This window comes from Mixophyes fleayi, chromosome 3 (assembly GCF_038048845.1).
Source record: "Mixophyes fleayi isolate aMixFle1 chromosome 3, aMixFle1.hap1, whole genome shotgun sequence".
In the NCBI taxonomy this organism is placed as follows: Eukaryota; Metazoa; Chordata; class Amphibia; order Anura; family Limnodynastidae; genus Mixophyes; species Mixophyes fleayi.
This window is the reverse complement of record NC_134404.1, coordinates 128,251,377-128,276,607: the sequence shown is the minus strand read 5'-3', so window position 1 is coordinate 128,276,607 and position 25,231 is coordinate 128,251,377. Positions and strand designations below refer to the sequence as shown.

General features: G+C 40.3%; 1 protein-coding gene across 1 annotated transcript in view; it reads right to left on the bottom strand.

Moving 5' to 3' along the window:
• The window catches only part of TNK2 (tyrosine kinase non receptor 2), a 127,244-nt gene extending 106,903 nt beyond the window's left edge, over positions 1-20,341 (bottom strand). Inside the window, exon 1 of the mRNA XM_075202343.1 lies at positions 20,235-20,341. The gene's annotated coding sequence lies outside the window, so the exon portion shown is untranslated. The remainder of the gene's footprint in view (positions 1-20,234) is intronic.
• Positions 20,342-25,231: the final 4,890 nt, after the last annotated feature.

The following is a 25,231-nucleotide window of genomic DNA, read 5'->3' as shown; positions in this document are numbered from 1 at the left end:
CTAAATGGTGAGGATTTCTAAAGCACAAGCCTGGCTGTGAACATTACGTCACTATGAGACATCGTACTATGACCAAATGATGCATGGCTCCTCACATAATCCCAGGCATTGTTGCTCATTATATAAGCTGAAAAGTACAAAAGGGCATTCAAAACAGTGACTGCATAGCTAAGTTGTACAAAGCAATAAGTAGTACAGTCCCAATTAAGTTATTCTATAAAGTATGAATGTTTTTATTGATATGAACATTAACCATATAAATGAACATTAAAAGTGGATCAATTAAAAGACAAGTGATACAGACAGTTATAATACATTTACAATTGAGTAGCAGAAAGAACAATACAATAGTCCATTAACTTGATCTATAAAAGCTCTGGATTTGCAGAGCATTAAAATAGGACCAAAATTCCTCTAGAAAATTAGTTCTATCTCGCATAAAACGAATAAAGGAATTTTCTGGTGAAGTATCAATCAGGTTTTCAACTTCCTTCAACCTTTTCTAAATTAAGCCCTTATATTTTTCTAGGATCGTCTTTTTATTGTCGACTATAAGATGTCAATATTATTATGCACAAAGGGTCTGCAGCGCCTTACAGAAAACATACAACAGAACAGTACATAGCGTTACAGGACAAAAGATAAACACACTGCAATACAATTCACAAACAGTTACGAACAACTGTACATGGCAATGAGGTAAAAGTGTATAGAAACACTCTATAACTAGATGAAGGATGGAGCAGAGAAGGGGCAATGAATCAGTACCAGTTGAACCTTTGCCCAGGAGCATGGGCACTACAGGATCAGAGTCACTAATTGATGTGCAAAAACAAAGGAGTTGTGCAGACCAAGGGCAGAGTGCCCAGGTAGGAGGTGAAAATATGGCTAGTGTGCAGAAGGCAAAAGTAAAGGAAAGAAGCGGACAGGAAGGAAGTGGGCACTGCTTGCGAGAGCTTACAATCTAGAGAAGAAGGGGCAGACAAATGTTGGTGAGACAATGTAAGGGGAACTAGAAATCAGACAGGTGGGATTGAAACAAGAGTGACATGAAGAGAGGAGGATGAATGAGGGTGAGGAATGCTTTGTGTTATTATTATTATTATTATTATTATTATTCATTTTTATTTATAAGGCGCCACAAAGTATCCATAGCGCCGTACAAGGACAAACAATGGCACAGTACAAGGTGAAACAGCACAGTACAAGCAACAGTAAGCACTATAACTCTGGGGCTCAGGCTCAGCTAACGAGAGGGAGGGGAAAAGTCAGTACGGGCAGGTAACTTTGGCCCAAGAGAGTGGGCACGGATGACAGGTTAAGAGCCACTGAGGGGAGCGGAGAGAAACGAGAGGAGACAGAGGGCAGAAGGACAAGAGGAGGAGAGCTGAGTAGCTGGAGAGCGCAATTAAAAGTGATCGAAACAGGAGGTAGGAGGTAGTGTTAGTGAGAAGGCACACTAAGATGGGAGAAAAAGATGGCAGGAGAGTGGTTAAATATGGAATGGTAGGATATAACGAACAGGCGGGTTTTTAGGCAGCAATTGAAGCTTTGCAGGCTAGGGGAAAGCCTGGTAGAACGAGGGAGATCACTCCAGAGGCGAGGGGCAGCATGGGAGAAATCATCGAAAGCAACCATGGATTGCTGTTATTTAAAAAAGGAAATATGTGAAAATTATATCTAACAAGGATCTGATAGATTCATATAGATGTGGTAACTGAATATTGCTCCTTACAAACTCTTTTTCCTTGCAAAGGTACAAATGCAATTTTTTGTGCCTGTTCATATTGAAATAAGTCACTAGGTAAGTAAAACTCAACTTAGGATCTTCAAATTAAACTACTATGGGAAAATAATTGTCCAACACAGCTATCTTTCTTATTAATGTGCCATTATATAACCAGATTGCAAACAGTGAATTTGTCAAACATTAGTGACATGTAGCATTTTGTAACAAAGTGAAAAAATCAATATTCAAACTATGACTTGGAATAGCCATTATGCCCTCTTTGGGGCATATTCAATTGTCTGTGTTACTTGCAAAAGTAATACGGCGTTAAAACTAGTACCGTTATTATGGTAATCCTAAGTCGGATTTCAGCAGCTGTGAGCTGAAAGCCGGCGTTAAAGGTACTGTAATAAAGGTAATTACGCGCACTATTACCGTAATGACCATAATAGTGCGCACGCCACGTTACTTTTCAGAGTAATGCGGACAATTGAATATGCCCCTTTGTATTGTACAGAAGGTATTGTGCTAATATCAAAACAAATCTCTTATTCATGAGATATACCAGGGAAGGGTTCTTCTTCCCAAGTCTAACAGCCATATTATACCAAAGTAAATTTGGAACAGCTATACCTCCAAGACTAGTATTGTTCAGGTTTAAAGCTATGAAATTCGCCAAGAAAAGTCCCACTGAACTCAAACAGATGCAAATAGTTTATCAAAAATGGGGGACTGTCCAAGGGAATATCCCTCATGTCACTACCCCTCTAATAATCTAACACTTTTTAACAAACTATATGTTCATCTATTAGGTTTGCTGTTATTATGTTTTGTTCAATTGTAAGTTGTTAGTTTTACTTCCACTTATTGTATTCACCTATTTGACATTTTCTATAGTAAATTACATTTTTGGCGATGTGTCATGCAAACATAGAGCTGCGGCACATTGACGGCAATTCCGATAGGAATCTCCGCTCATTTTTCTTTGCACCCACCGAAAAATGAGTGGAGATTCCAGCCATAACATCGGCATGAGGTGTCCCCGCAGACCTTCCAGAGATACCTCACGCCGAATTGAATATAACAAAGATCTTAAAAGAGGGGCAATACTTTCATTAATAATTGTGGCATGTACATTTCCAGAATTTTTCATGATAGATTTTTAAAATTTAAATCCAAACACCTTTCTGCATTTGGCCAAGTCAAAAGTATGAGTGTTCTTATTCACCAAACCCAACCTCTCCCTCTTTCTCTGACCTTCTATATAAGGTACAATACTGTATGGCAGTCTGTAGTTGTCAGAATTTTTTAATAGAGATTCCCTATGGTATAAAACCAGTTAAATCGTTCACCACACGTCATTAATATAATTTCTCAGAGGCAGTTGAGTAATACTCGACTGCCCTGGCGATACTGGCCAAGAGAGGTACGTGTAGACCTACCCACTTAATTGGGCTAGTCTCTGTTGATTTGCAAATGTGCAAGACTTCTGGTCAGCTCACGCATTGTGCAGTGGCTTTCAGTTCCACTTGGTTAAAAAAAAAAAATAGTTAAAAAGGCACTAAAAAAATTAAAAAATAAATATTTAAAAAATTCTGTACACCAAAAAAACCTTTATTCAAATAATAAAGCATTTTTCATTAATTTTGTTGTTATCTCTATTCTGAGATAAAGATAACAAAATGAGTATTGAGGTGGTACATAAAAGGCCGCATTGCTTGCTAAATAGGCCTTTAACCCTTTGATATACATGCCCCAAAATGTTTAACGACAGTATAGTGCTGATCTCCCCTTTAAGCATTAGGCAATTACCCAATGAGAAGTCATGAGAATTCCTACTATATAATTTTCTTTAACAATCATTCATTAACTTTAAAAACTCAGCTGCATACCAATCCAGGCATGGTGCCGTTGTCCTAAAAGTCTCCCTATGGCATGCCTAGTCTTTTTACAGCATCAGTAAATTTGAGTCCACTTAATTATTTTAGAAGATCTAAATTATCCCAGAATATTAACTTTTTGGCTGCATTTATTATATAGTTGTATTATAAATCTTTGCAATTTCCTAAATCTGATCTTGTCCATAGTGGAGTTTCAGGGCCCCAATCCCGTTAATAGTTTTACAAGCTTCCCAACTCTTAGGCCCAAAATTGTGTATGTGCAGTAAAACAATATTAAAGTTAGACATTTGCGCAAGTTGCACTTGTTAGCAGGTGTATCTTTTGCGGCTACCCGAGCTGTGAGGCAAAGATCCATATGTGGCACTACAAGTGTTAAATCCTGGCAGCCATAAACTGTTTAGGTATGCTGGAGCTTGTAGAACTGCAAGCATCAGCATATTCATGGCTTCTAGAGCATGTTGGCACTTGTAGAACTGCAAGTGCAAGCATGCCTTTAAGGACAGGGCTGCTGGGACCTGTAGTACCACATAGTAAACTAAAAGTAAATAAAGACATAATCCATGATAAACATAATGAATTATAAATAAAGACTCACCCACTGCCTCGTTGCCATCTTTATTTTATGCCTAAATCCTTAGGCATATTCTTTTATTCTGTCTTCCAGTAAGCCATGAGTTAAAAACAAATCTTGTGCAAATGCTAAACTTGCTCTGTTAGGAGCCACAATGCAAATGACAGGCAGGGGGCCTATCCGTAAGTATCCAATTAGGATGATTGGATACTTACTATAGAAGTGGGGCATGAATGAACTTCATTGTATCATTGAAGTTCATTGATACATTTTATGAATGAACTTTATCTCAGGGCTTTTGTTAATTTTGGTTAACCCATGGATTAATGGAAGAAAATAAAATCTCTAAGGCTTTAGGCATGGAAACAGAAGGCAATAGGATAATTGGTGACTCTTTATTTATAATAAGTTCTTTTTATTAACGTGTCTGCGTCTTTATTTTATTTTATTATGTACCGAAGGGACCTGGTTTCCAAGGAAAGCTGGTGCTTATAGTACTATAACACTACAAGTGCCAGCATGCTCTGGCAGCCATGGGTATTTTGGCACTTGAAGATCTTCTTAAGATTTTTGCAGTTCAAAATACACACGTAAGAGTGCAATTTTGCAGCCAGCATTTTAAGCTCATCTAGAAATGAGGCCCTAACTTTCCAAAAATGTTGGATTAAACACAGAAATTTGCGGAACTTGTGAGAGTGTGTTCGTTCTTTATTTATCTATATTGTTCAGAGTGCTAGCAGTCGCAATGGAGCAGGCGCCACGGTACCCATACATATAGGTTTGTAAGTGCGACAGCTGAATATATCATGTAGATTTCACCAAAGTGTATGAGTTTGCAAAGCAAGACGGCGGTGTTTGTAGAGGAGCAGGAGTTTGCACCTACAAATAGGAGGAATTTGTCAGAGTGGGCGTTCCTTCAAACGTATGAAGTAGATGCACCAATGCAACTAGGTAACATAATTGGTGTGATAGATGTGATAGTGTGGTAGTTTGTTGTGTGAAATATGTTAACAGCAGTACAGTGTGAGTGTCACTGTAAATTAAGTAATATAGTGCTAGTATACTATGGGTGGCAGTATGCTGTATGGCCTATTTAGGCAGTACCAGTGAGGCATGGTAAAGTCGCAATAGGTTTGGTGAGATATTAAAATACTGGAATTGTAGTATGAGTGGCAGTACACTGTGTGTGGTATTTGGTAAAAGTATAATGTGAGGTATTACATTGGTGTATAGTGTGTTGTAAGGGCAGCAGTATGTTTTTGAGGTATTATGGTGTTAGTATGGTGTGAAGGGAAGTACGCCTGGGAGATCATAGTGGTAGTGTAGTGTGAGGTTTTACATTGGTAGTATAGTGTGGGTTGTTAGGGTGGAAGTGTGTTGTGTGATATATTTTACAACACACTGTATACTGTTAAAAATAGAACAATTAAAGAAAAAAAAATCATGGGGTCCCTCCTTATAAACACTCTCCAATTTCATGAAAGCCAGCAGTAGACAAACCAGCCGGGGTGGGTGGCACTATAGCAGGGGGAAGCGCGGCAGGTGTCACCCTGCCATAATGACAACCAACCACCAGCTTGTTCAGCACGCGGTTGAAAGAGCGTTCACAGCAAGTTCTCAAACTCACCCTGCAGGATAGTGTATTAAGAACACCCATGAACACTGTAGGCAACACAAAAGAAAAACACTTACCAGGAAAACTGTGCGTAGAGATTAACTGTATTTTTTTTTATCATAAGTGATAAAGTTTGTTTAGCAGCCATTACAAATGCACATTCAATGACTTATTTACATATTTGTTTGCTAGCCCTTACGAGGGATGTGCTTTTCTAAGTGCACAGCAATACGCTCAGGAAGTAGTAAGGTGCGGGATGTCTGGAGTGAGAACATGTTACAGTGCCCTTGCTCCTTCAGTACCTCCAGAGGAGGGTTAATGGGCATTGTCCAGATAGAGTGGTCAGCATGTGGAGGAGGCATAGTTTGTGTGTTTGGGACAAGCTGAACAAGACAGTCACCAGATGAACAGTTACCATAGCCAGCTTCCGGAGACACTCTCTTTCTGACTCTAATGCAACTCTCAACATAAATAAATACAATTATATCTGTGCAGCTGGTAGCAGGCGCAGCGACCTTAACAGTGCTGGTTTTACACATATATATATATATATATATATATATATATATATATATATATATATCATTTATCTACAGCTTCTAACCTATGTTTTGTACCCGAATGAGGGATTCAACTTCCTGTGACTGTGTGCCTCTACTCACCCCCATGCATGCCCCCATCTGCCCTTCTAATAGCATAAAGGCATGCACATGAAGAGTGTCCCAACAGACTGAGCGCAACGATGCATGTACGCACTTCAGCTTGCGGTCAGCTGTCCATGACAGCTCAGCTAGCAATCCTGCCTAGAAGAGGTGGGAAATACAGTTTAACTAATTACACCAGTCTAGTGCACCACAGAGCCTGGAGCACATGCTCCAATTACTAGGTCCCTCAATTCACTGTGTGGATTGGTGAATTCAACTGGAGCAGGGACAGAGAGACGTTTCAGCATTTACCTGAATTGCATCAAAGTAGGACACTGTGCTAAATATGTGGGAAGAGTTTCAGCTGTCTATAGTGAAATGAGGAGATAATAATGTAATTTGTAGTAAAGCTTAAGTGTATTGGCAGGTTTGCACTAACTGGATACCTCCCAACTGTCCCGATTTCTGTAGTACAGTTCCAATTTTAGGGCTTTATCTGGGCACTTAAAAAAATAATTTTTTCAAGTGCCCAGATAATGCACAAATGTTGGCTATACACAAAAGACCACCAAGTAATAAGAACTGTTTTTAAGGTTTACCAGCAAGTGAACTGCTGGCAAACGTGTGCATTCTTTTACACTCCCCTTCTCCCCTGAAGTTTGACACCCCCTGTGAGGCGTAAATTACACTCCACCTGTGTCTAAATAACATGTGTGCAGTATCTGGGCACAGTTTAAACAAAATTTGTGCAGTGTCTGGGCACTTAAAATAATATTGGTGTCTAAATAGCATTTGTGCAGTATCTGGCCACTGTTTAAACAGCATTTGTTCAGTATCTGGGCACAGTTTAAACAGCATTTGTGCATTTTTATTTCTAATGGTAATTATTTCAACCTCTTTGCACCAGAATTTGATCTGAATTATGAAATTGCATTTTTATTTCTAATGGTATGCTGTCCTTTCACTGTAAGTTTGTTTAAACCTTTCATCATCAGCATCATTTATTTATATAGCGCCAACATATTCCGTAGCGCTTTACAATTGGGGACAAACATAGTAAACTAATAAACAAACTGGGTAAAACAGACAAAGAGGTGAGAAACCTTTTATTGCTAGTGTTTGTTGGGGGAGTTTATTGAGGGCTTGATTGAAGAACACTGATCACATGTGTTTGTTAACCTTATATATTCATTGTAGAATGGCTGCAAAGTTAGTGTGTATAGTTACAAGTGTAAAAAAATTAAATAGCATAATTCGGAGTTATACCGGAGTTGAACAGGAAGAAACAGGAAAAGAACATTCTGCCTATTATCACAGCTACACAAGGACTACAGTCAGTATTCACCAGAAACTCCATATTCTACCTCTGATGTATTCAACTCTTCCTGACTACAAGCTACATGCAACATGAGGACTGTTTTGGACTCTGATCTTATTTTCTTCTCATCTGATGAAAGTTTGTTTTATCTGTCAGTTTGTTTTCACTGCAAAATCCCCTCTGTTTAACCAGCCTGCTGTACTACTTGCTCAGCCACTCCCTACCCATGCTTCTTATTTCAAATCCCTACCTCAGCATTGTACTTTCAATTCTACTTTAAGCTTTGTCTGCCATCACAAGGAAGACATGATACTGTCTTTCAACCACTCTCCTCTCTCATAACTCTGCAAAACTCAGCTACTCAATCACCTGCTCTTTATTACTCTCCATTCAACACTTCCACCCACTCCCCCCATGGCTCCCCACATCATTCCTCTATAGTATCCAGACATCCAGGAATACACTACATTTGCTGCTGCCTAGCTCTGAACTACTTATCTGATTACACAGGACATTGCAATTAGGTAATTCCTTTAATTCCCTCATTTTTGCTATTTTACTCATTAATCTGGCGGTTCCCTGGGAGCCGCGGCGCTGTCACTGGGGTGCCGCGGGCCAGCCATAGAAAAAAGAAAGAGCACAAAAACTTACCAATCCGCACAGCGCCGGGACCCAGCATCCTCCTCTCTCCCGCAGAGGGAGAGAGGAGGATGCTGGGTCCCGGCGCCGTGCGGATTGGTAAGTTTTTGTGCTCTTTCTTTTTTCTATTGCTGGCGCGCAGCAAAGGGGGCAGAGTGAGAGGTATCGTGACAGCGTGGCAGAGGAGGGGGACAGTGTGACAGAGGACAGAGGAGGGGGACAGCGTGTGAGAGGGCAGAGGAGTGTGACAGAGGGCAGAGGAGGGGGACAGCGGGGCAGAGGAGCGTGACAGAGGAAAGAGGAGGGGTACAGTGGGGCAGAGGAGGGGGGGCAGAGGAGGGAACAGCATGACAGAGGGCAGAGGAGCGTGGCAGAGGGCAGAGGAGGGGGGACAGCGTGACAGAGGGCAGGAGGGGGACAGCGTGACAGAGGGCAGAGGAGGGGACAGCGTGACAGAGGGCAGAGGAGGGGGACAGCGGGGCAGAGGGCAGAGGAGGGGGACAGCATGACAGTGTAGGGGGACTGCGTGAGAGAGGGCAGAGGAGGGGACAGCGTGACAGAGGGCAGAGGAGGGGGACAGCGTAAGAGATGGCAGAGGAGGGGGACAGTGTGACAGAAAGCAGAGGAGGGGGACAGCGTGACAGAGGGCAGAGGAGGGGACAGCGTGACAGAGGGCAGAGGAGGGGACAGCGTGACAGAGGGCAGAGGAGGGGGACAGCGTGACAGAGGGCAGAGGAGGGGGACAGCATGACAGTGTAGGGGGACTGCGTGAGAGAGGGCAGAGAAGGGGACAGCGTGACAGAGGGCAGAGGAGCGTGACAGAGGGCAGAGGAGGGTGACAGCGGGGCAGAGGAGGGGGGACAGCATGAGAGGGCAGAGGAGGAGACAGCGTGAGAGAGTGCAGAGGAGGGGACAGCGTGAGAGAGTGCAGAGGAGGGGACAGCGTGACAGAGGGCAGAGGAGGGGACAGCGTGAGAGAGGGCAGAGGAGGGGGACAGTGTGAGAGAGAGCAGAGGAGGGGGACAGTGTGACAGAGTGCAGAGGAGGGGACAGCGTGAGAGAGGGCAGAGGAGGGTGACAGCGTAAGATAGGGCAGAGGAGGGGGATAGTGTGACAGAGAGCAGAGGAGGGGGGACAGCGTGACAGAGGGCAGAGGAGGGGACAACGTAAGAGAGGGGAGAGGAGGGGGACAGTGTGACAGAGAGCAGAGGAGGGGGGACAGCGTGACATAGGGCAGAGGAGGGGACAGCGTGACAGAGGGCAGAGGAGGGGGGAGAGCATGAGAGGGCAGAGGAGGAGACAGCATGAGAGAGGGCAGAGGAGGGGGACAGTGTAACAGAGAGCAGAGGAGGGGACAGCGTGAGAGAGGGCAGAGGAGTGGGACAGTGTGACAGAGAGCAGAGGAGGGGGGACAGCATGACAGAGGGCAGAGGAGGGGACAGCGTGACAGAGGGCAGAGGGGACATTGTGTCTGGATGCAGAGGGGGCAGAGTGTCTGGATGCAGAGGGGGCATTTTTGCATACAACTAAATAAGTATTTCTGTCCTGACCTAAATACTTATTACAATTTTTTGACCCAACTAATTCTAAAACAGTACTGCTCAATAATTATTTTGGAGGGGTGCCTTAAAAACATTTGGAGACTCCAATGGTGCCGCGAACTGCAAAAGTTTGGGAACCATTGCATTAATCCCAATACTTGCCAACATATTTTTTTTTCTCTCTTTTCATGGCATTATCATTAGGACTATATCATCCCTCACCCATCCTGCAACACACTCCTCTGTCCACACTGTCCCTTCATTACTTCACTCACCTCTAGTGAACACTCATGAACTTTTTTCCTATTTAAATTCAATATCTTTAACAGCTTCACCCTTCCGCCAGAAACTACAAAGACACACATCTTACAATCATCTTTCCTACCTATCTTCCTCCCTGCTTCTATTAGCTGGTGATATATCACCTAATCCAGGTCCCCTTCAATTCTCCCACACGCATATATCTGAACACTACAGAAATCCAGCAAACCTCAAACGCATCACCTGTCTCCCCTCTCTTCCAAAGTCCTTTAAATGTGCCCTTTGGAATGCACGACCTCTTCCTCTCAAACAACGTCAACCTTCTAGCAATAACAGAAACATGGCTCACGCAATCAGACACTGCCTCACCTGCAAATACAACTGCTGTGCTCCAAAAATTATGAATAAGATATTTTTAAATGTGCAATCATATATAAGTCGCTAACCCAAATGAGGTTGCCAATCTCAAAAAGGATGTATGATAATTATATAGTGAAAAATGTGATGCGCCACGATAATATTGCAATAATATACACACAGATGGCGGACTGCGTGATAAACCAATTTATTTAATAAAATCTTCAAAAATTATACCTAAAAATAGTTAATAACAGTAAAATATACTACACCAATTATAACTATAATAATGTGACTTGGGTATGATATGAAATTATAAAACATTCAATCTTATAGGTACTTAGTATCTGGCCAGTACACGAGAATATTAGCATGTGTGTCCTAAATAGAATAAGTACATTCAGTAAATATCAATTTATCCAGATAGTGGATAAAAATGATATAAGTAACAAATGGATTATATAAAAATATTTCAGTCTCACCCACTGTTGTCTCTCTATTCCATGACCTGATAAGACGTCTATGTATATGAGCTCACTAAAAAACAGGGTAAAAAAATGCAGGCACTGTGTGTCTCTTATCATCATCATCATCGTTAACATTTATTTATATAGCGCCAGCAAATTCCGTAGCGCTTTACAATTGGGAACAAACATTAATAAGACAATACTGGGTAATACATACAGACAGAGAACCCTGCTCGAAAGCTTACAATCTATAGGACAATGGGAGTTAGAAACACAAGGGCATGTGCTACATCATATTGCACAATGGACCAGCCAGACTGCAAAGGTAAAAGTACTGAGTGGGCTGTGTGTGTTGCAATGTTGGTCAGAAGGTTGTTGTCTTGTGTTAGCAGTGTAGAGGATGGCAATAGGGTAATCTAGGGAAATTAAGATGATGGTTGAGGAATATCATAACCTTGTCTGAAGATGTGGGTTTTCAATGAACGCTTGAAGGTTTGAATACTAGAGGAAAGTCTTACTGTGCGAGGAGGGAATTCTACAAAGTAGGTGCAGCCCGGAAAAAATCTTGTAACCGAGAATGGGAGGATGTGATGAGAGTGGAGGAGAGACGTAGATCTTGTGCAGAACGGAGGTGTCGAGTAGGGAGATATTTCGAGACAAGTGAGGAAATGTATGTCGGTGTAATTTTGTTGACGGCCTTGTATGTTAGTAGAAGAATTTTATATTGGATTCGTTGAAATACAGGCAACCAATGTAGAGACTGACAGAGTGGCTCAGCAGAGGAAGAATGGCTTGCAAAGAAAATCAATCTAGCCGCTGCGTGCAAAATAGATTTTAGGGGTTCAAGTCTGACTTTGGGAAGACCAGTAAGGTGGGAATTGCAATAGTCGAATCGGGAGATGATGAGTGCATGAATTAAAGTTAGCAGTATCTGGACACAGTTTAAATAGCATTTGTGCAGCATCTGGCAACTTAAAAAAATATTGGTGTCCAACCAGCATTTGTGCAGTATCAGGATTTTCTACTCTACAACAAATTAAAGCCTGTTTAAGGAATGGCATGAAGCAGAGCACACTGAATAATCTGATGCTGATTTCATTAGAGGGACCAGATCCTACAGACTTTAATTATGTAAAAGCTGCAGACGACTGGGCCTCCAAGAAGAAAAGAAGAATTAATATATAAAATGTTAATCTAGAGGTTAAATCATTATAAGGTCAGGAATTCAACATTTAATTTGAGAGAAGGCCACCACCGGCTATACAATGTAGAAGTGTTTCTAAAAAAAACATTGTACAGCTGGCGCTTTCTTGTATACCCCCTTAACAGCATTAATAGCAGTGTCGCGTTTTACAGTGACATCATTTACTAGTACCTGGATCTCGCGTAGTCGCTGTTATGAAACGTCATATTTAGAGTGCGGTCGGGCATGTCAGCTTCAGAGTGCTACAGTCGGGAATACTACTGTCAGGGTTGCTTTCATCGTTAAAAGGTACCCAACCCATGTTTCATACAGGCTAGAATGTACATGCGTGTGGCATGAATCTATAGTTGTATGGGAGTGGAGGCTATTCTCTTGTGTGTAACTCAAAGAAATGTATGTATGTATTTCTGCAAATGTGTAAATACATAGATTGTCAGATCAAGCTCACTAGATCACCAAGTAGCCAGATTATGGTCAAACCTGAGCGATATCAAGATAATCAGTAATTAGGTCAAATCCTGAGATGGCAAAATAGACATTCCTTGTTACAGTAAACAAGGTCTACACTTACAATGTGCACTGTACACTGTGCACAGTGTGATGAGATGTGAAGCCTGCTGTTCATAGTCAGGAACGGATGTTACAGAAGTCCCTTGAGGTATCAGAAAAAACACAGGTGCAAAAGAATTGATGTAGTGTAAGAAAGCTTACAGGTTTACCACATAGCTGTCAGAAAAATTCAGGTTACAGGCAGCAATTACAATGAAGTTGTGAGAGAAAGTCAGGTGACAGGCAGCAGAGAGAGAAGTAAAACCAGGCTTTGACAGAGATGGTGTCAGTCCAGAGAGAGATGGGTGGAGTTTTATAGTAGTTTAAAAGAAGGTTTGGTCATCATGGATGGAGAGGCTGACCCCGATCTAGCTGGAGAGGGGAAAGGATGATTAGTTAGGTGTAGAAATCACCAGTGTTGGTACTGTTATTTGTATTTTGACGGCGTACAAATGGATCAATAACAGAAGAACTGGAGTTAAAGAACTGTGGTGTTAATAGTGGGATTATCTGGGAAGGCTTTTCCCCTAGCAGCTCAGTAAGCATGGAGAAAGTAATAAAAGCATTGATGCAGACAACTTCCACACAGCACCAGATAAACCAAGTCACTGCAGAAAGCAATGCATCCCTGCAAGTGGCAAACAGCTTGCTGAAAGCCCACATGAATGCAACACAAGCTCGGTACTACCACAATAAAAAGAAGGCTATCTACACTACACTGAAATCCATAATATTATACAGTACATTCACAACCTTCATGAAATAACACACATTTAAGCCAATTCAGTATAACTCTTTCACACTACATTAAACAACACACACTACAGTGTCACCCTTCAATTCTGCCACCCTACTATCTATAGTACCACTTCAGAAACACATTTACATTCATCTGAACTGCCCCCGATTGCCTATAAACACCTACCACAAAACTCACGGAACGGCACTCATGGCACGGTCTGACTGCTCAACAAGGCCACTAGTCAGGGGAGCCGTCACTATTCCTCTGACCAAGTAGTCGCACACTGCCTATTTACCATCACTATAACGTATAACCAGAGTACAGAGACTACAGGAAAAGCTCCAAGCACCCCACCATTCATGCTCTGGATATCACCATATTGAGCATCGCACACATGGTTATCACACCAGTAACCCAGGTACACAAACAGTGGAACCCTCCCTTCCTTTTGCACAATTGGTTGCACGCTACTTATATAGAGGCACTCGGTTTACATAGAGGGTGCAGCTTCATGCTCGTTCCCCTTGACCCACTTCTACATCCTCCTCCAGTGGACCAGCAGCTCCTCTCTTCCCCTCTACTTCCTCCATTGGCACTTCTCTTTCCCCATCTTTCTTGGCCTCTCGAATTTTGGATGTGTACCTCTGTCTCCACACTCCAGCATCCCCTCCTCTCTTTGTCCCACCCCACTTTGTGTATTTCTTGGTCTCCACATTACGGGTGACTGTTTTTTATTCCTCACTGTTTGTCTCTGGCTATCTCCCTTTACCACAGTTATCACATCAGTCCCCCCTCTTCTTATACCATTTGTCAGCACCACCCCACAAACTATATTTCTCTTGCTCTGCACCTTCTTCCGCCTATCGCTTTGTCTTCAACGTCTCTCCTATTCAGTTGGGGGGGGGGTGGGCGGGGGTTGTGGAGGAAACACCAAAGGCCCTTTTTACCCTAAGCTCTACTTGGTCTAGAACCCACCTTCACAACACTATTGATAATGATCCATCCACAGGTCTTAAACTGCCTAAAACCATGTATAACATATATTATCATATACCAGTCTGGTCCATTAGTGTTGTGCAAGGAACAGAGAATTGCTCACAAATTCACAGAATTATATTGTAATAACTAATAATGTATGTTGCAACTTTTACAATTTTTAAAACCTTTTTAAATGAGCAATTGTGGGTCACGTTTATTGGTTTGTGTGAAATACAGAAGGAGACCAATATATTCCAGGTTGTAAGAAAAGCACCAGAGGTTATGTATACTGATTAATGTACATGAAAATGAACTATGAAGTTCTGTATGATTGTGTATTGTAAGTTTCTGAGTGAAGGTCTGTGCTCGTGCCATAACAGGAAGTGGAAGGTATATGTCCAAGTTACTACGCATTACAAAGACTGCACTCACTGTTCTGATGTTTACTTTTCAATGCAGTTTACTGAACAGCAAGCAGCAGTTTTCTGAGCCTTGTGGGAGATAGTAAACTTTCCTCTTCTTTGCATTGGGATACAGAGTCCTGGTGTTTATACTGGGTGGGAGTGAAAGGTAGTGTCCTGATCCCTCAGTAAGTGTGGGTGAGGTATGTGTCCCTGATGTGTGTCCGTCCCTGCCTCCTCTACTTATGAATGGGGTGGAGTGTTTAAGTTGAATGAGATCCTGTGTTTCTTGTTTCTCTAATCTCACAGACAGCTATCCAGCCTGCTCCGGGGGAGGACTTGGCTAATTAGACGATTCCGGGAATGCTCGTTAATAAAAGCAGTGTCTTTGTGGCAACAGCTATTTTGCTTTTCCTCTGATTTTAATCCTTAGATCTAACACGAAGCACACTTATCGATTATTGTGAAAACAACAGTAGTCCCAGCTCCAGTTTAAAGCAACTTTCCCAACAAGTTAAATACTACAAAGTTCAACTGCAGATGTTGAGGAAGCCAAATTTAGTGACATGCAAAGGTATTGGTAAAAACTAGAAGTGCTATATTAATGTGTGATCAATACTTAGGGCCTCATTTAGAGTGACTTACGAGCAAACACAGATAAAAGGGACATGTTGTGATGCAAGAGGTGCAACAAAAATGCTGGCTGCTTTTGCATGTAGCACAGAAATACTGGGCAGATTTCTTATTACCCTGCGATTTAGTCATCCTAGGATACACTCCCCCACCCAATGCTAAATCTGTCCACACATTTTAAATTTCCCTTAAAACAACCTTATTTGTTTTCTGTAATTGTTATTAATCTACTTTTTATGCTAAATTGTTTATGCCCAAATTTCTACTATTACGTCTCAGAACAAATTAGGCATTTATTTAAAAATGATGTTATTTCTTTCCAAATTCAAAGTTCTTCAATTGCAGGGACCATTTTTTGTGAATTCTGTCCATGTTGCTGTTGATACATTACATACACAGTTCAACCCCTCTTTATTTTGTATGTAGGACAAATCCATATCTATTTTCTCTGCATGGGCTCTTCATTTAAATTCATTGAACACGTTTATATGTCATTACATTGCCAAATGGACCCTTCAATTTTTTTTGCACATTTGAATTGTCATTTTTATCCTGATGGGTGACAATATTTTCCATACATCAGTGGTGAAAAAACTATTATGTTTAAGAGCCAGTATATCAAATCCAAGATAAAGCAAAATCTTTCAAGAAGCCAGGATAGATAAGTATTTATTTAACTTCAATAAAAAAATACTCCCAAAAATGGGAGTAATTTCTTTTAGGCACACTGGCAAATTGGCTCTTGAAATTTTGACAGTCATGTTATGAATGTAATCACATTGTGTAAATAATACATTAACCCAGATGTAAACTTAATTTTAAATATATAAATAAATACAATAAATCATAGACTAAATATATACTAAGTTAGCCACCAATATTTATTCTTTATCTTTGTTACGGCCATCTGTCTATTTTCCTTAGCTATATTTAAAATGTACCTGTCACCATGGACAAGTACAACACCACCCCTTGAGGGACCCCAAAATTGAAATTCTCAGATATGAATTTTGAAAGTAAAATACATTGTTCAGGTTTGAGATGCCTTTTTCACTACAGCTAGCAGTGAAGTATTTCCTCCCCACTCCACTTCAGATAGCTAAAGCTCATCCCACATCTACAGAACAGTGTGCTAATGGGATCTCATACAGATAATAAGGACAAGATTGAGGGTCCCATGTAGAGTTGGACGGAAATAGCATTAACTGCGTATAATACACTTTTTTACTTCTGCGTATGCCCGCAAAGCAGTGGCCATATGTAGACTGAGTCTCATCTGGCGATTATGGCTCTTTGCGGCCCCTTATGATTAAAGAGCCGGAATGGGGAAAAGAAGGGGGAAAGAAGGGGCGTATAAGGGCACCTTGGAGCACATGCAACTCATGTAGACTGAGACTCAAACACATGAGATGGGAAACTTGTGGGTGCTCGATCACTAGTGTAAGTGTTCCAAACCGAAAGTGATGATGACCAACTTAGATGCGTCCAACTCAACAAACCCATGTAAAATGTGCCCTTTTATGGATGGAATTTCCATCTGCATTTTAGCTGGAAATTACGTTCCACTTTACATGAGGCCCTGAGTTGTTGTGACATCACTGGCTCTGGCCCTGTATATGAATCCATCAATGCACACACTACATTTTTGCAAACGTCACTCAAACTCTGCTTTCTTAGTTAGCAAAGCACCTTCTTCCTATATTGATATCTTAGATTACCCAGCTCTATTCTAGCATCAAAATTGTTATTAGTCCTATGCATGAAATGAGATCATAATCATCTAATAATTATTAAGAATATATATGTGTATATATAAATATATGTATATATAGATATTTATATATAGTTAGATAGATACAAAGGTAAATATATACCAATTAAAAGGAGGAACTTAAGGCTTTAAATATTAAATACAGTATTACATCTTATATCAGCACTCACTACGGTTTTAAAATCAATTTCAAAGCAACAACGGAGGTACCACGCATAGTAGTGGTAATGATAAAAAAAGGAAAAAGAACGACTCTCAATTTTTATGAAAATGTATCTTTATTTAGTAAATATACTTTCAGGTGAAGTCTTCATATATTGGGAACTGGGGAACTCCCTAATGAAATAAGGAACATACCTTGGGAAATAAGCACCTTAATCACCCATTACAATGATGTAGGAACATGAAACACTTGTCGCATTGCTATGAGTAGACATCATAGAACTAGTAATGAAAAATCTAATAAACACTATGTCTAAAGAAGTATAGATTATCAATGATAAGAGAAAATATACTCTGATTACATATTTATTAAAGGACACACTTATATTTGCGAAAAAACACACCCCGTATCAGGAAGTCTTGAAAGCCCATAAACACGATTCACAAATGATGAACAAATAATGTGTGCAAGAAAGGGCAATTATACACCTCTTTAGTGATATTTGAGGATTTTTGAAGAAATATCGGATAACCAAATAGCACAATCTACTGGAACACAAATTATTTTAATACATCACTTTTCACATTTTCTTTTTCATCATTTTATTTTGCTGCTTTTAAATAGATCTATGCAGGATGAAAATGGATATAAACATTGAAATTTTTAATATCAATATTTTATTTGTTATTAATGGTATGTGTGACCCCTTGAACAATCTACTTTGTCTTTTATCTGCGCAATATTCCACCTCCACCAAACTTTACAGTTGGCAGTAGGCATTTGAATAGGAAGTGTTCTCCTGGCATCCGCAAACCCAGATTTGTCTGTCAGACTGCCAGATGGTGAAGCATTACTCATAACAACAGAGAATGCTTTCCACTACTCCAGTGTACGATAGCGGTGTGCTTTACACCACTCCAGTCGGCATTTGGCATTGACCATGGTGATCTGAGGTTTGTGTGCAGCTGCTCGGCCATGGAAACCCAACAGTTTCTGAACAGTTATTGTGCTACCGTTGCTTCCAGAGACAGTTTGGAACTCGGTAGTGAGTTATGCAACCAAGGACAGGAGATTTTTGCATGCTATGTGCTTCAGCACTCTGCACTCCTGTTCTCTGAACTTGTGTGGCCTACCACTTTGTGGATGAGCTGTTATTGCTCCTAGGCATTTCCACTACACAATAACAGCACTTACATTTGACAGGGGCAGATCCAGCTAGGCAGATAATTGACAAACTGACTTGTTGAAGAGCAGGCATCCTATGACAGTACCATGATGAAAATCACTAAGCTCTCCAGTGCGACCCATTCTATGTTATGCACCTGTTAGCAATGGGTGTTGCAAAAATGCCCAAACACATTAATTAGAAGTGGTGTCTACATACTTTTGGCTATGTAGTGTAGATAGACATATAGATAGCTAGATAGATGTAACTAATATAGCAGTAGGTGGCAGATGAAGGGGTACAGCCCTCTCTATTTATGTGCGTTTTCCACAATAGATTATAAAGATCATTTCTTGGTCCATTGTCTTAGTGCCTGAAAACTAAATAAGCTTTGAAAGTACATTGTTGAGCGCAGTCCAACAACTTTTATGCAATGGGTATTGCAAAAGAAAATTCTGATATATATTGATTATATTATTAGTATTATTATGATATTATGATTGTGTAATGTTCACTACAGAATGTGGGACTGTGCAATAATTTTATTATACATTGAGTCTAATGCAACAATTTGAACTTAAGTTTTTCGGGAGACTTACGCATTTTTAAGTTCCGACATCAAGTCCCAGCATCTTCATTCGCAAATCCAGTCCCCATAGGTGTCTGTAGGGACTGCGATTTTGCTATTTATCAAGCTCCGAAATTCAGCGCTTGGCCCCGACTGCGAACGTGGCGTAAGCCATTTAATCCTATGGGGGGGATGAGCACTGCAGGAGAGGGATCTTCGGATTCCTCCCTGATAGGCTTAATGATCCCCTATTACAAATTCAACCAGGCCATAAAAACATGATAGTAAAGTGATCGAGATTGCGATTATTTTACTATAATATGCTGGGACAGACTCCTATCTGATTAAAGTGAGCAGTTGGCGATTGGTCATAAATAGACCCCTATGTACAATAATTGTGTTTGAAAATCATTAAATCATTGACCATTTACCTTTGCAATTGCTATGCATGGATATCACCATAATTTATAAACATGAAACCCAATATAAAGCAATATTAAGACCATCACCTGCTACAAATAAATGTCAAAATCAAACAAAAAACAATCCCTACGTCTACACGTACTATATTTCACTTCCATAATTAAATATTAACATGCTAAATATTTAAACCGCAATGTCAACACTTTCCCCCGTTATAAAAACTTGAATCATAAATCAAGTACTATTACAGAGACTCCTAAAGATCTGCAAGAATCCCCCCATCCCACTCCCCAAACATTATTGAGATCATCTGAAATTATTAGTGCGCTGTCCTATTTTACTTGTGCAATGATTAGGATCTTGACTGTAGATTTAGTATGCATGCATATTGCAGTCCTTTTTGAAAATATATCTTATTATATTATTATACTGACTAATGTAATGCGATAAAATCATCAAAGCAGTTTCCAGAACCACCTTGTCTAGACAGGAATGTGGCGACATGTCTGAATTCGTTACACGCTGCACATAGAATCATGCATTCGCTGGACACGATGGTTCTGCGACAAACCCAGGAAGGGATGGAACACTGACCTGTCAGATATTATGAATCCCGTTTCCTCCGTTCACAGCGGCCCCGGGACTGGGCGATGTGCGTGTCCCCGAGGCTCCTGACACGCTCCCGAGAACGGAGCTGTCAGCGGCGGGACCCCGTGTATCTGTACACAGACCGAGGCGCGCACACGTGTCTCCAGTGCAGCATGCCTCTCACACTTTGTGTACTGTATACTTGTGTGCGAGTTACTGGAAAGATGTATTTACTTCTCCAACCTCATAAACATCAATGCACACACTATAATGGGTATATTAATCTACACTATAAACTAAATAGGCTTGTACAGCCTGTACACATCAAATAACAATATTGAATGTGCTACATACACAACTCTTTCCAATTATTTCCACACTTGAAATGTCATTGAATTTCACTGGTTCCATTGGCTACACTATACACAGTGGTCAGGGTGGGGTTATATTGTGGTACGCCATACCGCCACTTCTCCCTCTGCCTTCATTGTAAAACTATCAAATTTCATTCAGTAACAATTTTCATACCGCCACTTCTAAGTTTGCATGCCACCACTTTTATGGTCATGCTCAGACATGGACCTTACGCCAATGAACGCAACTGCATGCAATTCATGTCTGAATACAGATGACAGGACTGGCTACGATTGAAGGATGGAAAGGGGGAGTAAGTAATGTATAGAAAGGCAGTGCCAAGTGTTTCTCTTAAGTACGTGTGTTTTAGCCGTATCATTTCCACCAGCTACAGGGCAGGTGTAAGTGCAGACTGATAGTGATGATTAACACAGCATAGTCTTTATTTTAAAAACTACACATATGTATGCCTCTAGCACAGTACATGTGTATGCAAGGAACATAGACTATAAAAGGAATTGTATGTACAGTACGCAAAAAGAACATCCTGATTTATGTGCTTACTATAAAAAAAATATACAAATATTTTTATAAATGATTATAGTATTGTTAGATATAAACAATATTAGTAATTTACATGGATGGGCGCTACACGATATGAAGATATCAAATAATTCTCAATGAATGAAAGAAGTGCTTCAAGGAAAACACTCCAAAGGAAAAGTAAATATAGTTCCAAATAAAGTTCATATAAAAGTCAATGTTCTGTATAGTTTTTCTCAATGTCAGTTTGTGATCACATCCAAGGATCAATCCCAAGAACATGTGAAATAGAAAACAAAAAGACAAAAACAGAAATATAGTGTAGAAACTCAAAAATAAAACGAATAAGAATATATTGATTAATGATTTAACACAGATAGAGTGAAAGGGGTATATCTTAAAACTAAATTACCCCTTTGTGAATGTGCTTACTTTAAATAGGTTTATATAAAACGATCAATCACCACATGTAATATAAATTTTTCTTAAACCTCTCCCCCTTCGTGGGTCTGCTTACTTTAATATAAGGTATAGAAGGCTTGTTAATATAAGCTGTCAATCATCCATTGGTGTTTTCCAATATTACTCCAATATTGCTGTTATCCTCAAAATAATCATGTCAAAGAAAAAAGGGGGAAGCACATAGTACGGTGGCGTAGTGGTTAGCACTTCTGCCTTACAGTACTGGAGTCATGAGTTCAATTCCCGACCATGGCCTTATCTGTGAGGAGTTTGTATGTTCTCCCCGTGTTTGCGTGGGTTTCCTCCAGGTGTTCTGGTTTCCTCCCACACTCCAAAAACATACTGGTAGGTTAATTGGCTGATAACAAATTGACCCTAGTCTCTCTCTCTCTCTGTCTGTCTGTGTCTGTGTGTTAGGGAATTTAGACTGTAAGCCCCAATGGGGCAGGGACTGATGTGAGTGAGTTCTCTGCACAGCGCTGCGGAATTAGTGGCGCTATATAAATAAATGGTGATGATGATGATAGTGCATTACCGTTTATATTTATCGATATAAACAGTAAAATCAATATAAAAAGAAGCAGGAATATTTTCTCCCAATATGCACAATAAAGTCTATCTGCCTACCAGAACTTCAAGAGGTTAGAGCCATCAGACAGCAGTACCACTTTCCACTAACTACCTTTCCAGTCCATCTTGCAGTTCTTTTTGAGCCCATTAAAGAACTTGCTTGAAGCGCTAACAATTTGAAGTTATTAGAAACTCTCCACACTCATGGATTGATCCTTGGGTGTGACTACACACTGACATGGAAGAATAACAATACAGAACTTTGATTTGTACATGAACCTATGTGGGATTATATTGACTCTTCCTTTGGAGTATTTTCTTTCAAGCACTTTTTTCAGTCATTGGGAATAATTTTTTGTAGTGCCCATCCATGTAAATTCTTAATATTGTTTATATGGTATCTTGAAGGGTATAGTTAAAACCCTTATTTACATTGTAGACTGCCACACATTTTTTTGGAGCACTCTAAATTGTTTAGTTGTTAGAGTTGTTCATTTTTTAATAAAATAATTTTTGTTCATGCATACTGGTAGGATTTATGTTGCACATATGTGTGTGCATAGCCTTGTTTGTCTCTCTATATACAGCAAGTAACGTTTACCCAAAGCGTACTTATACCCGGATTCAAATGGAAATGTATCTTGAGATTCGCTCGTATTTGAATACAGTCGGAACTACTCTCAAGTTCCATTGTTCAAATGCTGGAGAAAGCAACACAATCATCTGCCAAAAAGATTCAAGCTAACATGCAGGCACAAGGTACGACAGTTTCGACTCGCACCATCCGTTCCTAACTCAATGAAATGGGGTTATATTGTAAGAGGCGCAATAGGGTCCCAATGCTGAGAGAGATAGATAAGAAAGCCAGATTGGAGATGGCAAACACACCTGAAAAAGTCAAATTCCTTCTGGGAGAATGTCCTGTAAACAGGAGACCAAATTAGATATTTTTGGTAAAGAACATTATCACTATGCTTACAGAAAGCAACATCAAAAGAACACGTTCGCTACAGTCAGACATGGAGGAGTTCCAGTTATGTTTTGGGGCTGCAGTGCTGCATCTGGCACTGGTACATTGAACGTGTGCATTGCCTAATGACATCTGAAGATTACCAGGCCATTTTGGAGCGCAATGTTGAATCTGGTGTCATAAAACTGGGTCTCTGTCGAAGATCTTAGGTCTTCAGCAGGACAATGATATTGAAAGACATTGAAAAATATCCTGTTGCCCCTCACTGGTCTATATAGGGTTTGACAAAGGTGCTTTATCTGTTACAAAGGCCCATCTAGCTGTGCAGAGAATGAAAACATGATCATCCTGTCACATTAGTTGGAGTCCCAGAGTCGCGCCAATAAAACATCTACCACTATGAACCAGCCCCAGCTAACTAGTTCTGCTCCACAGGTTCTGTACTTTATTTAAAAGATTGTTCTGAAGAAAATGAAGAGCATATTCTGGTTAAAATCATGAAGCTGGATTTTTTACTACAAACCAAAGGGTACCATGGGACACAATTACCCCAACAGCTGCACACACCAACAACGGATATCATTCATATTTGAATTTCGTTTCCCACAGGCATTAGCACAATATGAATAAATAGCACATTTTTTGTGCAGGGTAGTTACACTATTTACACAACACATATTTTACTCCCTCTGTGCTACCAGAGCTCAGACTTAATAGACTCCTGTTATACAGTTAGAAATGCCATTAACTATTAATTATCAATAGTATTTGATATTAGGACAGATCAGATGATTTCTTGACAATCTTGTGTTAGATAAATATAATATTTAAAATATTTCCTAAAGAGAAAATAAATAAATACATAAAGCGCTTTACAAATGATGTATCTCTATACAGTCAAAGCAATCATGCAGTGCACATTTATGTTTCAAACAGTATTGTGTTCCGAAAACCCTCATTGCAGCCCTCCATAGGTCTCATTGTAGACCCACTATAGGTCTAATTGGATCCTCCTATAGCTCTCATTGTAGCCCCCTATAGGTCTAATTATAGTATTTTTTAGAAATTTGCTACACTGCTTTACCAAACCTTTAGAACATACTTTCCAACATTAGCCAGCTGGCATCCGGGAGGAGGTGTGCATGTGGGGCGAGCTTGGTGATTTGCGCCATTTGGCTCGCCACCTAAACTGACATAATTTTCTGGCCTACTACAGCAAGGGACGGGGCCACTTAATTAATGAGGGGAAATGGAACCAGGAGGTTGCCCTGCTTTCCCGGGAGTCCAGGAGGATTCCCAGAATTCCGGCAGTCTCCTGGACATTCCGTGAGAGTAGGAAACTATGCATAAGAAGCACTTTATAATCATGAACTAAAATGCTAAAGAAAGGCTGGTTTTCGTCCAATATCCTCCTCCTCTCTTGCTTCTTTTTCACTTCAGTTTTTCCGCAGGACTGGAAAGAGACATTTAGTTACAGGGAGGTCACAGGGTGATTCACAAGTTATTCACAGATGCAGTCCCAAGATGGCAATATAAGCAAATCACTTTTCATCTTGTCACAGTCAGTATGTAAGTATATCAATATGCACAGATGAATACATTATACAGAATTTATTTTAGGAAAACACCAAATTTCACAAATATTAAGCAATATCCTGGATATTTTCAGGTAAATCTGATGTAGAATTGAATTGCCTTCAAAATAGATTGTCCATGTGTTGGCATTAAAGTAAATATTTTACATAAAATAAAGGGGCTATATTGTAAGCGCTTTCTTCAGACAAGTGTTTTGTCAGATTTTGCTCATGTCACATTCCAGCACGTTGTGCAGACTTTAGGATCATTGATACTTGCTTTAACCTTACCCACATTTATACTGCTGCTTACTTGAACAGCAGAGGTGTGCAGGCAGCACGCTCAGTGATTCTCATCTAAACAATTAGGGCCTGATTTTGAGTTAGGAGCAAAGCAAATTAAAGGAGTAACTTTGCAATTGGCAAAATGATGTTGCATTAGAGGGGGAGGTAAATTTAAAATGTAGGGACGGATTTATTGTTGGGATACAGCATGTCATAGATTTACTTTAATTTCAGTGTAAAAATAA